The 16,042-nt window shown below is 44.8% G+C and overlaps 1 protein-coding gene across 1 annotated transcript in view; it reads right to left on the bottom strand.

Moving 5' to 3' along the window:
• Positions 1-14,787, bottom strand: part of RARB (retinoic acid receptor beta) — a 1,132,713-nt gene extending 1,117,926 nt beyond the window's left edge. Inside the window, exon 1 of the mRNA XM_085630534.1 lies at positions 14,725-14,787. The gene's annotated coding sequence lies outside the window, so the exon portion shown is untranslated. The remainder of the gene's footprint in view (positions 1-14,724) is intronic.
• Between the last annotated feature and the right edge of the window lie 1,255 nt (positions 14,788-16,042).

Here is a 16,042-nt window from a genome sequence, read left to right as displayed (position 1 = left end):
TTCACTACTAGTAAAATTATTAGTAGTAAAATTACACATGTAGTTTGTGAATACCAAATTGTTTTACAGCTACTAAAGCAAGTGTAAACTTATACAAAAGTGTAAGTTTACCTTTGTGAATCAGGCCCAGTGTCTAGCCAGTTCTTAGTCTTTGAAAAAGAAAAAGTACTTTACTCAAGTCACATAGAACTATACATAATATTTCAGAAGGCAGCAGACTGCACTGGGTATTAATCAGCAGCTACTGGGGTGTCAGCTTAGCCTGTCCCTGGGAGAGACCTCTAGTGATGCTCCTCATACAACCGTTCACAAGTAGTCTCTGTGACTCTTCCTTGCAGGGGAGTGGAGTCTGGTAAGACTTCAGTGGAGGCCAGTATGGGCCATGAGCCAACACTGGCGATGATACCCTCCCCATTAATGTGGACATCGTGAGGTGCTAGAAGAGAAGGTAGGAGAGCCTGAGAGGGCTGTTATAGGGGACTAGGAAGCAGAGGGGCAGGAAGTAATGAATGACAACTGCTGCCTGCTGCCTTTATCTGAAGTGCAAATGTCCCAGTACATCTATATAACCCCCATGTACCCCCACCATACACCAGCAACATAACTGCCAAGGTTCCCTGGTCCAATAGCTAGGTCAGTCCCTTTTTCCCCTAGAATTCTGGGACCTGTAGTATTATTTAACCCAGCATAAAACCAAGACAAGATCCAGGATTCTAAGAAATAAAAGGACTGGACTAACTAGTCAAACGTGGACCTGGGAACCTTGGCAGGTATGCAACAAATGCTATACCGCCGTACATGACTAGACTGCAGCCCAAGGGTACCTGTGCTAGGTTATACTGCACTGTTTTAGCCATGCTGTTTTGGCTACGTTGCATGCTATAACATGGTTCTTTTTCTGTTCCTCACTTTGACATGTCTGTGCATGCTTGTAGGCCAGCCCAGATACGTTGTACGACTTACACAAAGGTGACAATTTCCCAGGGCCCCAGTCTTTTACCGACCCCTCCCTGGGCCTGTCCTATCTTGATCATAGGCCTAAAAGGTAATCTCAAATGCTGAGTGAAAACGTTTTTCCCAAATTCTATTTTGCTTTTCCAAGTAGTGTTGGAAGGTGTGGAGGGTGGAAGTGCAATACTAAGGGGCATATTAACAAAACGCAGCGATAATTATCGCTAAACGCGCTTAGCGCGTTTTTTGCTATCGCTGGATTATATCGCCATGATAGCACTGTATTAACAACGCTTAGCGCATTGGCGATATAACATCCAGCGATAGCGGGGAAATGGGCCAACATCGCTGACAAAACAAGCGAAAATAAATGCGAAACGGTGATAAGCTTGCTAATACGAGCATGTGGCCTTAACCCTATAATCCACCTCCCATGTTAGGTATGCCTTAGTCAGGCTTTTATCAGGCATACAATTCCTGCGATGATCGGGGTTTAGCGCGACTATTGTTATCGCGGGACCTCTTTGCTAATAGAGCGAAGATGTTTCAGCGACCTTTTCCGTGTGCTTTTGGTAAGGAAAGCCTACATTGCATGTCATTAGCGATGATTATCGGTGGCATGCAAGGCGATAGAAAAACCGGCAGATAACGTCAGAAAGCTGGCTTGCCAATAGGGTGATAAAAATATCACCGCTTTATCTGCAATTAGGGCCGCTAAAGCGGCGATAAGGCCCTTGCTAATATGCCCCTAAATCTTTGCTGCGGAGGCTGCTCTCATGTGCTTCTAACTTAAAGCAGGTTAAAAACACAAGTCCAAAAGACAAAGATCGATACTATAAGGAATTAAGGGGCATATCAACAACAACCGGCGATAATTATCGCTGAGCGCACTTAGCGCTCGGATAATTATCGCCGGCTAGCGCCGATTTTTATCGCTGAGATAGCGTGCTATTAGTAAGGCTTATCTCATCAGTGATAAAAATCCTAGCGCTAACTGGCTAACGTGAGATTATCGCTGGAAACCCAGCGATAATCTCACGTTAGCTTGTTGATAGGGCCTCACAAACTTAACCATGATATCCACCTTCCATAGAATATCATGGCTAAGTCAGTCCTGAAGCAGGTGTAAGGAAAGTAGCGATAACAGGTGTTATCGCTACTTTTCCTGACCCTATGCTTCATAGCGTGGGGCTTGATGATAGGAGAAATGTCGCTTAGCGACATTTCTCCTATCATGTCAGGTCAGGAACGCCCACTTTGCATCTCATTAGAGATGCAAAGCTGGGCGTTAGACATCCCCACGCTAAAGCAAGGTTTCACGCGTTAGCGTGGCCTTGCTAATATAGCGATAAAATTATCGCCGCTTTTCGGCCGAAAACGGCCGCTATGGCGGCGATAATTTTTTATCGCCTTGTTGTAAATATGCCCCTAAGCAGTTTACCGGAATGGTGATGGTATGGCCATGATTTATAAGGACAAAAATACCCTATGCCATACATTATTAGGATGTTGAAAGTGACCTCAGAGATTTGTGGACTTAGAAAGTAACTCACCGTTCAGCCTCCTTCCTCTATATGCTCATGGTAATTCTTTGAATTTGATATAAATTATAATGTTTTATCCCATATATCACTGTACAGTGAAATCATGTTTTAGTAAATTGGCCACTGGTGCACTCATTATTAGAAATGAACGAATAGAGCACAAGCTAGTGATAGGTGCAGATAATTAGGCAGTGTTTGTTTGCGGTTGCTGGAAGGTGCTCTAGTACAGTTAGGGCCGCTGGAATTATGAGATATGCAGCAATGTTTGCATTATTGTAGAGTTGCTGCATTTGCCACATAATTCATCATCTACCGCATATTCTGCAGATTTTAACAAAAAAATGTTTCTAGCTCAAATGGTTCAAAAGTTAATAAAAAAGCAGCAAGACGTGTTGCCATTCAGAGAAAGGCACTTTGTAAAGCTGAACGGATCACCTTTCTGTTGCCTAAAGCTATATTTGGGTGTTAAACTTGGTACCAATGAGGTACAACCAATGGCCATACAGTGTTACCAAGTTTAAAAATGGCGAAATAATGATGTAATATTATTACAAAACATACCGCATTATGCGGCATAATTTGCCTTTACTTATGCATAATTTACTCAACCCTGCTGCATAATTCCAGTGGCCCTGACTAAAGTGTGCTAACATAATGACTCCCTGTGGCATGAGAGCTTCCTGAACTAGCATCGCTCGTCAAGGGGCGCAACTGTGTCTTTACATATTGCTGTATTGATCATTTCTTTGCAAGCTTCTGCAGTCAATATTCTCAGCTGCGGCTGCCATAAACAACGGATGGTGAAGCCAGTGGGGTCGCACGGGAGGCATCGCCCGGTAGGGGGATGAAAAATATATTTTGTTTTTTAAAACTGTGTGGGGATTGGTCTGAGCGGGCAGAAAAGACACCCTGCTCATACCAGGGAGTCTGTGGGGTTTCTCCAGCCCGGCTGCTCAATGCACCTGGGCTTGAGAAAACCTAAGTGTGCATGTGTGTTTTGGTCAGCCTGAGACGGCCGGCGAAGGACACGTGAGCACTTAGGGAGTGGCGTGCACTAGCACTCCTCCTCCCCCCTCCAATGCCTCGGCCCCGCCCCTCCTAACACCACTGGCTAAGAGCCGGCAAATGTAAAATAAAACGATGCAAGAACATCGTTTCAATTTACATTTGCTGGTTCTGAGCCAGGCAGTGGGGCGACGCTCCTCCGCCATTTGCGGACGATCGGCCACTGAATAACCTTCTGCCGGCAAAGAATGCTTGCAAACACACGTGTGATCCCTTGAGAGGCCTTGGTGCAAATGCGCTGCACAGCTATATTGCTCTCTTTGGCTAAATTCGGTCAGTACGGGGCTTATATACCAGCCCCTTGCACCGTTGGTGTGTTACTTTTTGTGACACACTGGCGGTGCAACCTGCTGCCGCATATGTACAGGGACACATAAAGCAACCCTGCATGGCTTTCGGTGTCCTTGTGAATATGGCCCCTTTACACTCAACACTTTGCGGGAAAGGGGTGTGGTGTTGCTGTGGGTGCTCCCACGCAACACCCATGGCTTTTGCCGCATTTCCAGTTTTACGAGAAACCGTAAACCCGGAAATGCGTCAGAATGCTAAGCCTCCTGGGAGAGGCATAGGGAGGTGCAATGAAGAGACACATTTTAATTTCTCCTCGTTTGTTTTCCTCTTTCGATGCGTGCGGCCTTCTGCAGCACACATAGGAAGAGATGATCACTTCTTGTGATTGTTTTTGAGCAGGAAGGTATCATCCCCATGACGCAGGCACCCTTGCACTATGTGTCGACGCATGGCAGCTAATTGTGCACCAGCGCAGGGAGAGCACAGGGATCCGTTATATCGTTGTAGAAATGACGCATCCTTTTGCTTCGGAATTAACGCAGCGAGGCGCATCCGTGGCACCACGCTGCGTTCATTCCTTGTACATAAGGCCCCACGTTTTTAGGGACCCAGATGCCGAGCCTAATCTTTGCGTGCTCTGCTGCCGGCTGCACTTTCCTGTGCTTGTTGGAACGTTTCCAAAGCTGCAGCCGGAGCACAGGAGTGGCCAGACAGATGACATATGCCCTACTTTTAAGAGGATCCTGAACTGAACTTAGCAAGTGAGTAAAGCAAGCTGGCCAGGTGCTCCCTAGGGAGGTTTAGGGACTGCCAGGTCTTGAAGAAATGTAAGAAATATTGAAATCTGTGAGACAAGAGGGTGCATTTGTCAGCCTGTTGGCCAAGAACACGTCACAGCGCTAAGGACACTCATGAAATAATGGAAAACATAAAGGGCTTTTTACTGAATCTGTCCTTCCCCCGGGTGTTTGGGAGAGTCACTCATACTAATAAAAAGTTACAAAATTAGGCCTTATTGTTCATTTCACAGTACAAATATAAAACTATTTGGCCTAAAAACAATGTGCTTAACAGGTATGTATGACTAGGCATTCACGAAATATTCTTATACGAGTAAGGTGTGCCAGGCAAGTCTCAAAGGAAAGGCACGTTGCAGTCCAGTTTCCCTAAATGTTGCCTAAAATGACACAGGTTTTAAAGGCAGCTTAGATTGTCTAATACACAGTTTCACGAGGCCTCCCACCGCTATCAATATGAAACTGATACAGTTCTTTTTTAACATCATTTCTCTCTTTCTTCTTCTTTACGTTTTTCCACCCGCCCCTACCAAGGAGGTTATAAATTATCGCTCAGCATCTACTCAGCAGTGTCAAGGTGGAACTATGAATAGTTGTGCCAGGTGAGTGTACACAGGGCGGCCCGACATGTTGGACAATCGACGAGGCTTGGAAACCAGAGGTGGCGCACATGATTCGGAGACATTAAAGATTCAATGACTAGACAGATCCTTGTGGCCAGGGCCGGCTTTGGGGCAGTGCGACCGGTGCAGCCGCACTGGGCGCTGACCTGTGGAGGGGGCGCTGACTTCAGCGTGCACGCTGTTTAGCAATAACTTATGATTGGAGAAATGAGGGGCCCTTTCACCCGGTGGTAGTGAGAGAATCCGAGGAGGCGGTCATGGGCGGCAAAAAGTATTGTCCCACTGGGCACCCCCAGTGCTAAAGCCGGCCCTGTTTGCGGCTCTACCAACATGGTAGGCTCTTGTTTCACACAGGCCTGCTGATAATATCATTCAAAAAGTTATCAAAATATATGATGAATTCCAAAATAACAACCTTAGAAGTAAGCAAGCTCTCACTAAGGAAACACCATCAGCAAAATGTGACCTCAGCTCAGCATGAATTATTAATAAAACATTATTCCCACACACATTATACAAATCCCACAAATTCTTGTTGATATTTTCTGAAGCTGAACATTTCTTCCCAAATCAAAACTTATTTTGACTAAATTAATTAAATTCTTGCAATAAAAAGTATAAGGGTTTATATACGAAAAACAAATTGATTGCCATAACACCAGTTTGTTTTATTTGTAGTAAATGCTAAAACCAGCTTTCCATGTTCATGACCTGTTCTACTCGCACATGAGGAAAGAATCATCTCTCACGCCCATGTATCACAGCTGCAATCACATGCCATTAATGCCATCTTATGTTAGTGTCATGGATGCCCGCCTTCTGCCAAGATGAGCAGCAGTCATGCAAGGCCCCTTTGCCAGGAATGCCCACCAGAGAGCCTACCATGTCCACAATAATGTCGCGGATACTAACTACAGCCATCTTACGCCACTGCCACCACGATGCCAGCGATATCTCTCATGGTGCCCAGTACGTCATGACAGGTCGATGAGGATCACATGCAGCCTGGCCCACCATAATTCTTTGAATGCCCAGAGAATGCCAAGGAGGGCCAGCCAAATGCCCGGATTGCCATCTCAAACTCCACAAGTATCAAGTCACCTCAACCTTCTTGTCCTAGTTTTTTGAAAACCTCCTTTCTTAGTTTCACTCATCTCCATTTTCAAAGCTTGTCTCTTGCCTCAATTCCTACCTCTCTTTCTCTCACTTTATCTCTGAGTTTCCATCTTACCTCCCTTCCCCCATATATTGTTCCTGCCCCACTACGCATCTTCCTTTTATGAATGCTTCTCATTGGAAGCTTATCTCAGTTTTTTCCATCTCCCCTTTCTTCCTATTTTCCCTCCCATCAGTCGGCTTCTCATCTGTTTCACCCTCTCTCATCCCAACTCCCCATTTCTACTGTCTCAATATTCTCTTCTCACCCCTTACCTGCCTTTATGGCTATCTTCATTTATTTTCTGCTGCCTCCCACTTTCTTCTTTATGTTTATTTTGTAACATCTTTTATTTTGTATTCCTCTCTTTCTTACAAATGCCTTTTCATCTTCAATTCTTTCTATTGAGCTGTTCTATTTCATTTGCTCACTCCATCTTTCTTACCACCCACCTCTTCCCCTATTGTACTCCTCCTTTTACATTCATTATTGTTGCATCCTTTTCCGTTTCTATGTTTTCTTTTTTCTCATTCATTTGCCCTTGACTTCAATTTGCTAGTCTGTTTTCTGCTTCATTTCATTCAACTTTCTTTTCACTAAATTCTTCTTTCAAACGTGCTCTTTTCTTTATTGCCTTATTCTTCCTTTAATGTTTCTGCCATTTGCACATATTTTATATCTTTTTCGTTTTGCTCTCCTTTGTTTTTCCCTTTCCTACGGTTTAGCCTTTTCCATTTGTCATTCTATCTTCCTCTCATTCTTTCTATCACTTTCGTTCTTATTATAGTCCTTTCTTCTTCTCCTGCATCTGTCTTACTTTCTTTCCATCTATGTTCCTGTTTATTTGTCATTCTCTCTGCCATCTTAACTTCTTTACTTCTTTCATCTTTATAGCTGCATTTCATCCTTTATCAACGTGTTTTTCTAATTCTTTTTGTCTTTGATCTGTTTATCCATCTGTATCACTATCCTTCCCCTCGTCATTTCTTTCTTTTCTGCTGTCTTTTAGCTGTTCTTAGTTTCTCCCTGCGTTTAATATCTTCTTCCATCTTTAAACCTTTATCTCGCTCTTTCATCCTTACTACATCTCTTTTATCTTTGTTTCCGCTTATCCTTTCTTTGATTATCCTTTCTCTCCCGTTACTTCTTTCATCTTTTCTTTTTTAGCATTTCTTTCCTTCTTCCTCAGGTGTTTTTCTTTGTTCTTTCTCCCTCATTCTATTACCTTTCTTTTTTACCCTTACTCCATTATTTATTATTTGCACCCTATACTTTAGTTATTCTTTTCTTGGACTCAAATACTCCATTTTTCTCTTTTACTTTGTATTTATTTTTTCTCATTTGCAGTTCTCTGTCATTTAGTTCGGCTCATTTAATATTCCACAATCTCTGCCCTTCAGCTCATCATTGCCATTCTCCTGCAGTGCCTTTTTATGATTGTCTCTTCCAAGACCTGCTCCATTGATCAAAGGTTCGGTGTGAGACAGGACTGCTACAGCCTGCTCAGCAGGCCTGGTTTGAACCCCTGCTGCAGCTGCTGGACCCTGGACATCATGATATTCATTTCTGTTCTTTGCCTGTTCTGAAGAAAGATTGCGCTTCCATCGCCTTAGTTGTGCCTGTTCTGTTTGATCAGAGCCATTCGAGCACTGTAGGTTACTAGGAGTCAGTGGGAGTAGATGTTGGCTGTTGAGTTAGAAGAATAAGTGTAGAGCCTGGTCATTAACCTGTTGGGTAGCATTGATGTTAACCTTCGTATTTGGTAGGATGGCAGATGGTTTCTAGTTATGTTTTTGACAAAGGATAGGTTTGTGATGGGATGGTAACTGGGAGGGGCTTCAGGGGTGAGGGTTGCTCTTTTAGTAGTGGGAGGTATTTTCGGTTTTATGACATCAGGTAAGATGCCTGGCTTACCTAGGTCATGGGTTATGAGTGAATCTCTGCAGAGGGGGTTGATGGTGGTGACTTGGAGAATGCCGGCCCTGTGTGTGGTGGATCTGAGGGTGAAATGGTGATTTGCAAGATTTGTACGAAGACAGATTTAAGGAGGTTCAATGCATTTATGTAGCAGACAGGGATGTGTGATGACAAAATCACAACGTGGTTTACTAGATCTGTGTGAAGACACAGGTTTAAGAGAATCAATCACTTCATGTATGTAGCACAGGGTGATGTGTGTTGACAATATCACGGCGTGGTTTACCAGATCTGTATGAGGACACAGATTTAGCAGAATCAATCACTTCATGTATGTAGCACAGGGTGATATGTGTTGAAAATATCACAGCGTGGTTTACCAGATCTGTATGAGGACACAGTTTTAGGAGAATCAATCACTTCATGTATGTAGCACAGGGTGATGTGTGTTGACAATAGCACAGCGTGGTTTACCAGATCTGTATGAGGACACAGTTTTAGGAGAATCAATCACTTCATGTATGTAGCACAGGGTGATGTGTGTTGACAATAGCACAGCGTGGTTTACCAGATGGGTGTGAGGACACAGGTTTAAGGAGGTTCACTTCATGCATGTAGCATAAAGGGATGTGCGATGACTATAACATGTAGTGGTTTTCCAGATCTGTATGAGGACACAGTTTAGGAGAATCAATCACTTCATGTATGTAGCACAGGGTGATGTGTGTTGACAATATCACAGCGTGGTTTACCAGATCTGTATGAGGACACAGTTTAGGAGAATCAATCACTTCATGTATGTAGCACAGGGTGATGTGTGTTGACAATATCACAGCGTGGTTTACCAGATCTGTATGAGGACACAGTTTAGGAGAATCAATCACTTCATGTATGTAGCACAGGGTGATGTGTGATGACAATAACACGGTGTGGTTTTCCAGATCTGTATGAGGACACAGTTTAAGGAGGATCGATTCATGCGTGTAGCACAGAGGGATGTGCGATGACAATAACATGTCATGGTTTTCCAGATCTGTATGAGCACACAGTTTAAGGAGGATCGATTCATGCGTGTAGCACAGAGCGATGTGCGATGACAATAACATATTGTGGTTTTCCAGATCTGTATGAGGACACAGTTTAAGGAGGATCGATTCATGCGTGTAGCACAGAGGGATGTGCGATGACAATAACATGTCATGGTTTTCCAGATCTGTATGAGGACACAGTTTAAGGAGGATCGATTGATGCGTGTAGCACAGAGCGATGTGCGATGACAATAACATATCGTGGTTTTCCAGATCTGTATGAGGACACAGTTTAAGGAGGATCGATTCATGCGTGTAGCACAGAGGGATGTGCGATGACAATAACATGTCATGGTTTTCCAGATCTGTATGAGGACACAGTTTAAGGAGGATCGATTCATGCGTGTAGCACAGAGCGATGTGCGATGACAATAACATATCGTGGTTTTCCAGATCTGTATGAGGACACAGTTTAAGGAGGATCGATTCATGCGTGTAGCACAGAGCGATGTGTGATGACAATAACATATCGTGGTTTTCCAGATCTGTATGAGGACACAGTTTAAGGAGGATCGATTCATGCGTGTAGCACAGAGGGGCGTGTGATGACAATGTCTTTGTTAGTGTTAAAGAAATGTTGCTGGATCTGGTCTTGTTTGGGTGAATTTTTGATTAACAACATTTCAGTTGCCACTTCTATTGTGTAGTGTGGGATCTGGGCTCAAACTGGAAAATCTGCTTGAGTACATTGTGTGGCATTCCTAGACGTATTTTCGGGATTTTTAGTGAATCCCAAAAGGTAAGATTAGGGACCCCAAATATAGAAGAAATACCATGGAAGAAAACAATTGACCTTTCCAGGCTGGCCTTTAGAATCAGCCCCTTGCGCCAGGGGTGGGCCATGGCTTCTTCGCTAGGATACGCAATGAAATTACATTATTTCATGGTTATCGTTGTCCAGTTGGAAACGATGCTGGGTGTACGGCTACATTGGCCACCTTTGAGGCAGACCATCTTACTTCTGAACTGGGTTTTGGCCCTTGACAAAAAAATCTGATAACTCTCAACCAATCACACTATCCCTATTTGCCCAATAATTGTAAAACATTAATAATTAAAACAAAAAATGTACAGTGCCACATACAAGTTTTTGTAAAATTCTGGTTCTCTAATCGGATGTCATCTGGACCACACACATAACACTGGCCAATGTACATCATTTTGTGGTCTATTAGATACTGATAAAAAACAAGCATTTGCAATGCAATAGGTCTCACATTTGTGAAAGTTAGAGCTGTTTGTATTGTAAATGACAACGCTTTTTCAGTTATGTCTTTTGGTTTGCAAGCATTTTACACTGCTGTTCCATAATGTGCATGTGGTATTGTGTATGAGAATGTATAAAACACTGTACGACAGGGGTGCAATGAATCATGTGATGGTTAAGGGTTGACATTTGGGGTAATTAAAGCAAAGGTTACAAATGTGGGTTGCCAAAAAGCTAAGATGTGCGGTTTAGACCATCATTAAAAGGGACAAGAGTAAATTGGCTAAAACTAAAAATGTTGGGATAACCACACGAAAGTTTCCCTCCTCCGCTCCATGCATGATGACGATTTCAGGATACAATGGGCTGTACCTGCACCTTCGAGCCTTGCCCACGGTAAGTCATGATGACTGCTGCTGTGTGCCTGAGACTGAGAAAGACCGAAAAACAAGTGAGCCCGAACGCACAGTGAGCTCGGGGGAAGCAGGAAATGATGCCAGACACTGCGCGCCTCTACAGACAAAAACTTGGATACGGCGAGCCGTCCATAAAGAAAGGTGCACAGCTGCCATTGTTAAAGTGAAGCGGTACAAAAGGGGGGGGTGATGGACGGAGCATCAGAACCAATCAAACACTCACACCCAGTCAACAGATCTGGGTTTGATCCATCACCGTTCTTTAGCCCACTCTGCCATCCCAGTTCAGACATGGCCATATGCAAATCAGTCTGACCCTGTGCCTCATGGAAACAGTCCAGCCCGAACTGTTCCCTGGACCGGAAACAAGCTTCCTAGGACCGGTTTCTGGCATTTCAGCCGTCTTCAGCCAGGCTTGCTTGAATCCAGTGGCAAAGTGAGCAAGGGACTCACGTCTGAGCATACCCTGCCAACTTATGGCGAACAAAGCGGTACAAAAGGGGGTGGTGATGGACGGAGCATCAGAACCAATCAAACACTCACACCCAGTCAACAGATCTGGGTTTCCTTTGGTTTTTGCATTGTTAAAGTGAAAGCGCAGCATGGGGCGCTTTACGGAACGGAGAGCTTTAAAAAAAAAAAAACTGTTGTTAATTAAAAAAACTGCGCTGCCACTATATTTAACGAGGGGGGGGGCAGTCGTTAGCAAATATAAAGAGCAGCTGTTTATAATTACAAGGAGATGGAGCAAGCATGGGCACGAGTGAGTTCCTGAGCCTAAAAAATGCTTAAACGGAAAAGAGTGCTCAGAGAGTAATAAATAATATGATGAGTAACACCACATGTAAGAGGGGCAGTCCTCAGGGGAGGTTACAAAAGAAAAAAAGGAGGGACTAGCGACCATATAACCAATGAAAAACAGCCATTTACAAAGAACAGTAAAAGGACAAATTAGAAAGATGGGTGTTGCTTAATGCCCATATCCTGAATACAGCATATTTAGAAGAGACAGCACAAGCGCTGCCTAGGTGTGACCTAAAAACTTCTACTTCTTAGCGCTAGATCTAGATTATGTCAAGTGCCTAAAAAAGTTGGAAGCCATTATCACCTTTTATAATATTTTTACAGTGACAAATCTGAGCGTTTCACATTCATTTGCAGATGTTACAAACAAGTAGCAATAAAAATATTTAGTCGACTACTTTGAATGATTCCAGCCATTAAAGGGACGTGACAACCTTGCAACTGGGAACAAGTTCTGTCACGGGAGCCATTTAACATGATGACATTGGGTAACTCAAACGTTCATTAATTTAATGAACACATTCAAAAATCATTGATTTCTTAAAGGCATTAAGTGCACTGAAATCCTCTGGTCTGAAAAAGTGACATCATGCACCCTCTGACCAAAGTGGCATCAGAGGAAATGACATCGCAAAATATTTGAAAGGAAGGAGCCTTGGGCACAATGACACACACTGGCAGAGGTTTGAGGTCCACTTGCAAAAAGTCACCAAGTGCTCAAATTTCCAAGTTCCGTGCTTGAATTGTTCATCCAAGCCAGGCAATTCCTTTGAGTTCTGGGACTTGTAGTCCAGGTTTTCTAATGGGTTAAACAGGACTACAAATCCCAACATGCCAGGAAAACATCTAGAGTGGATGAACGGACGGAACTCGGAAACTTGAGTGCCGTGTGTCAGAAGTCAGCTCGTCTAAACCAATGGGATTGGACAGCGGAGCTTTGGAGCCCGATAGCAGCTAAAAAGCATCAGCCATTACCATAAGAAGTCCAGGATATTGAACCCATAAGATGAACCAGCAGCCACAGTCTGCACTACCAGGAGGAGGGCGGGGGAGGGAAGGGGGGATGGCGACAGAGCTCGCATGGTTTTGAAGTCCATGTGTGAGTCGTTCATCCAGTGGAGTTTTCTCTGGGCATTCAGGGACTTGTAATTCATTATAAAACGTGGACTGCAAGTACCGGAAGTTTTGCAAAGAAAATCCTGGGCAGTGTGAGTTATGCATGAATCTGTGAAACTTGTGAGCCCCAAAACAATGTTTTGAAATCAGTGACAACTTAAGAATCAACATCTGTTAAATGAAAGAACAGTCAAAGTAAATGCAAAATAATAGAATAAGACAAAACTTCACTGAGATAGAAGAATGCTTGGCGAATTTTGAGCAATTGGGTGTGTCCAAAGCGGGTCATCCTAGCAAATGAAGAAGTCCGCAGGGGGTACTCCGGAGGTGGGGTTGCTTCCTGGACCTTCCACAACTCACAAGAGCCTCTCGGCAGAAAGCAGATCTCTAAACACAGGTATATATTTAGAGATCAGACTCTAGACCTTGTGAGCAGGTGTGGCTTTTACTGAGATCTCAACTTGACTTCAAATGCGTGACTCTCACTTCAAATGAGTGAGAGTTAAGGTCTCTGAAAAGGGGTGCAGGTTGGGTGATATTATGCCCACTACCAGAAGCACACCTAGTTCAGTTGCTAGGCACATATTTGTACAGTACCGGGTTCCCTTGAGATAGACTTGCCGTAGTGAAATCGTGGAGGTCTCTTACAGACCATTGCTTATGCAAGGCCGGTAGGGCTGGGTCAGAATCAATTCAGTATAAGGCCTTTTCTGGACAAGTAACATTGCCACGTAACAATGTTCTCGGAACACCAAGGCTTCAGTCTATTGCTTTCATTTGAAAACCCATTGTGTTCTGGGACTTGTAGTCTTGGGTAGCTTCCCATATCCAATTGGACTCACAAATGACAATGATTATAACAGACAAGTCAAAGACGGAAAGTAATGCCCTGCTCCACGGAGCCAAGTAGACCCTACTCCCTCTCCCACGGAGCCAAGTGGACCCTACTTCCTCTCCCACGGAGCCAAGTGGACCCTACTGACAGGGAGTCGGCTGCTGCAGCCTTTCCAGAGCCCCTGGCCTCTGAGCTGTTCTATTCAGCTCTTGCCTGAACCGAGACGGGAGTTTCTACCTCCAGATAGTGCACACCTCGCCCAGCAGCGTTCAGGCTGCGATATAACTCTGATTTTCTCTGGAAAAAAATATGTAAAAGATATTCAGCGCCCACACAGTGATAACCGAGATCTCCTGGTGAACACTGGAAACTCGAAGTCAGACAGACACAGAAAAGGAAATGGAAAACTGCAAGTCCCAGAATGCGCAGAGGAACGTAGCGCTGGCGGCGCTACATGCCTCTGCCAGGAGAACTTAAAATCTCTGTACTTCTGGCTTTAGCGCCTTCTGTAACCGGGTACGAAAACAGGAGAGCGGACGTTCATAGGGGAAACAGACTTGACGCAAGCGCACTCATTTTCTCAAGTTAACGAGCAGGATACAGAAATAGACCAGCAATATTTGCACATCCCTCACTGCCACATTCATGCAGATACAAGCGCTATAGATAACAGATGTGACCGTTGTTGCACATCAGGCTCAGCGCCCCTCATCGGGTCAACATCAGAGGGACCAGTGAATCCGAAAAAATGTGAGTGAATGTGTGACCCACGAGCACTGGAAGGACGGAGCTGCTATTCCAGCGGCGCACGGAATGCGGCTCCGACAAGCTGTCCTATTTCTTTAAACCCACGCTTCGCACGTGAGGAGTGTTACCCGCCCTGCACGGAATCCTCATTCTTTAATGGTACTCACCAGTATGTTTTTGTCTCTCCGCGGGTGCCGTGTTCGCTGCATCCAGTGAGGCGCCGAAGCTGGGCACGCGTGTTCGCGGAGCCTTGCGGGGGAGATGTCGACCCTTCAGCGCATCCTGCAAGAAGAATAAGATGTCCTTCATCCTCGGCTCGCTGCTGATCGCGGCTCACGCGGAGCATCCCGGGGAGGGCGGCTCTCCTCGTCCTGTCAGCATCCCCGGGCTGCGAGCACCGATCAGGCGGAGCACTGGCGGCGGCGGCGGCAGGTGCCCCGTGCCCACAAGAGCCGGGGAAACTCAAAATGGGCAGTCAATAACCACGCGCGCCCCTAGAAGTGGGCTACGAGACGCGCGCCGCTGGAAGATTGCTATATACAATTAAAGCATTTTTTAAAAATCCAAAATGATCCGCAATGAATACGCTGGAGGGCACAGTTCTGCACCTTGAATTGCCCGGCGATGCTCCCGGCTTGAAGCAGCGGGTGCTCTGAGAATCACAGAATGTCTTTATTCACAGAGGCTCCGGACTATCGTGTTGAAATTCGGACTTGTTTTAATGACGGCTTTTTATTTGCGGTGGGAATGAAGCTCAGCGGGTTAATGCGCCAGCAGGAGAGGCCAATTAGTAAAGCCCCAGCAGAACGCATTCCACTTCTCATCTATTTAAGGATGATAAAAGGAGTACCACTGAGCTGATTAACAGTATCAGCAGCTCTTACTGTGTTTGGCTTCACCAGTGAGGTTTTATACTCACTGAAACACACATTATTTTCATTAAAGTAGCGCATCAGCTGGCCTTGATGTATCGGCACAGGGTGATTAGATCAGAGGTTCAGCTCCCCAGATATTCTGTCGGTTTACCTAAAATCTTGATCTGTGAAAGGCGCTGCGGTTCAGTCGAAGAGCCAGCTCTTGAGGTCCATCCTGAATTGGGGCAGTAACGATGATTGTCTGAGGTGGGACTGGGATTCTAGGACAGGATAATCAGAGTATTGATCACTAAGTAATTTGTACATTACTTCCTTTACCCAGTGCTTAATTTGAGCCGGTGGTTTCCGGTGCTCAACACCTGCACTTTATCATCAACACCAGCGGTTGAGCACCAGTTAATGACACATTCATTTTTGGTGGGCACAGAGAGATTATGGGATTCGCCCAGAATGACAAGATGTTGAGCCGATGCTGAGACTCAAACCTGGTTCCCCCAACTCGGAAGTCGGCAGCTCTGGTTATTAGGCCACATCTCCTCCCCACTTCTAGGATTTGTTGGTTCTGTGTTAAGCAGCGCTTACAGGAGAAAAGGGCTGTTCGAAGCTGCCT

The sequence above is a fragment of the Triturus cristatus genome, chromosome 10, assembly GCF_964204655.1.
Source record: "Triturus cristatus chromosome 10, aTriCri1.1, whole genome shotgun sequence".
Lineage (NCBI taxonomy): Eukaryota > Metazoa > Chordata > Amphibia > Caudata > Salamandridae > Triturus > Triturus cristatus.
Note: the sequence above shows the minus strand (reverse complement) of the source record. Positions and strands in the feature narration are given on the sequence as shown.